Source organism: Equus asinus, chromosome 27 (assembly GCF_041296235.1).
Source record: "Equus asinus isolate D_3611 breed Donkey chromosome 27, EquAss-T2T_v2, whole genome shotgun sequence".
Classification (NCBI taxonomy): domain Eukaryota; kingdom Metazoa; phylum Chordata; class Mammalia; order Perissodactyla; family Equidae; genus Equus; species Equus asinus.
The window spans coordinates 30,505,235-30,507,740 of record NC_091816.1 but is presented as its reverse complement, the minus strand read 5'-3'; positions in this window follow the sequence as shown (position 1 = coordinate 30,507,740).

Genomic DNA, 2,506 nt, shown 5'->3' with positions numbered 1-2,506 from the left:
TGAGGTAGAAAATGAGAAGGGATAATAGCCTTATAAGCAAAGTGTGGAAGGGAACAGGGAAGGGGAGCTCATAGCTGATTCATGAGCTAGAGGAGCTTCGGGAAAGAGACCACAGTGGGAACTTCCCCTTTTTGAAGATCTGCTTATGTAGAAGGGCATTTCAGGCAGTAGGTGCAGTGTAAGCAAAGGGGTCTAAGAGCATCAGCCCAGGGAATGTGTGGGCAATAGCAAATAGTCCTGTTTGGCTCCATCGTAGGGCATGTGTAGGAAAATACAGGAAGAAAATTCTGTAAAGGAAGAACTAATCCCATTTCGCTACTACAAATGGAGTTCCTAAGATGGGCCAGCTCTTTGTCTGAGGATATAAAAATAAATAAGTTTCTCTCTCACCTTAAGGAGCCCATGGGCAGAGAAGCAAGCCAATGCTCACTGGGGCTTGTGCTACATCAATGATGAAAACAAAGGAGCTTTTGAACAAATGAGAAAAGGAATCTATTCTGCCAGTGTTATGGGAGACAGTGTGCATAGTGTTTAATTACTCAGATTCTGGAATAAGACTGAGTTCTGAAGTCAGACTGCTAGTTCAAAGACCTGCTCTCCCTTTACCTTGACCTGGACCATGAGACCTTGAACACGATGTTTTATTCAGCTCTGGCTACTGGATGCCAAGGCTTAGTTACTTTATCGGTTGGATGGTGATAATGATGGTACCATCTCACAGCACTGTCTTGAGGATAAAGTACTATTTCCTTTTAAAGGGCTTAGCACAGTCCCTGGCGGTTATAACACTCATAGTGTTTCCGGGAAAGCAGGTCTTGGACTTGCACAGTTTCACCCAGAGTGATGGCCCCAAGCAGTCCACGGGTCCCATTCATTGAAATCTGTTTTAAGCCCAGTGCTCAGAAAGGCAGAGCAAGGCCTGGGGAAGACCCCTATTGTTCTTGGAAGCTGCAGAATGAAAACCAAGGGGTTTGGGGTTGAAATACTTCCTAGTTCTTCTTTGAATCCTACTTGCTTCTCTAGTAAAAGAATAGAGAGGGCAGATAAAGACAGGCAGTTTACAAGAGATGAAAAGTGAAAAAGTGATGATAGAAAAAAGAAAAAGGCCTTGTGAACAGAAAGACAAAGAAGAAGACAAATGCCTAAAACATCTATCCAGACACTTTGCCTCCATTTTTGGCAATTGGAAACACAGATATACGAATAGTCAACGAAAGAACCGTCTTCTAAATTTTTTAAAGTACATACTAGCTTTTTGGACTAAATGCTACCATAAAATGCAAAACTGCAAAGCGAATTAGCAGTCTCATTACAACAATTCCATATCCACCTTCCATGTTAATATCTCTGTGTCACTCCCAATTGCCAGTGTTGGCATCTTGGTTTACATATTAATAAATACGTGTTCTCCTTTTAATATGCATACATTTTTCTCATTATTATGTTATTACATTCAGCGTCTTTGGCAGCATTTATAAAGAATTTATTTTGCTGTCAATGGCAGAAAACAATTTAGGAAACTGAACAGAGCAGGAAAAATGTTAAATCTAAGTATTTGAGTTGGTTATTGACTCATTAGTTTAATAACTCATTTTCTCCAAACTTGAATAATTTAAATGCATTAGAAATGATACAGTATTAAAAAGTGCATTCTTAAAATGGTAAGCACTGGATGTAGGATCTGAGTTTGTAGTTATTACTTATTTAAAATAAACAAGCAAATTCCGTTGAGATATGGTCTCATTTTCAGGAATGGTCTATTAGCAGGCAGCAGTGAGCACAACAATTAACCATATCAGCACATTAAAGTCGAAGTGTAAACTCAACGTCGCAGCAAATACACATCCTACCATGGCCTATTAAGTAATCAGAAATGATTGCAGATAATTAGCTCATGAACAGCTGCATAAACTCAAGTATTCCATTTTTTATCAGGCATGGAGACTTCAAGTGGAAGGGAGGTTTATCAGCTATGTCTTGAACTGGGTGGGTATGTCATCATGAAACAAAATTTGGGACATATTCTAACGTTTGAGGGCATATTGCCATTTTAAATTTTCTTCTGATAATACTCCTAATGCTCACATGAGTATAGTTCCATGAGTGAAAACTATGGAAACAAGGATATTACCAGTGACCAAAAAGCTCTTGTAAAATTGGAAATTGAATAGGACAATACAGAAATCAATTATTAAGAATCTTTTAATGAGTATGTGTCCTTCATACTTGTTTGTATTTTTAGTTCAAATTTGATTTACACATTCCCATATATCCCTTCTGAACGAGATTATGTTCAAATATCTGAGTGATATATACAGTAACTATATAGTTGCATTTAAATTAATAAATGTACTTGATATGTATTTCTTAAAAAAATGTAGTTTCCTTTTTTTCTATCCCCTTTTTTACTAAAGAAAATATGCTGGACAGAACCTGATAACTCTCTTTAGAAATCTGAGGGACTGATATGAAAAACAATTATGTTTATTTCATACAGGCCCAGAAA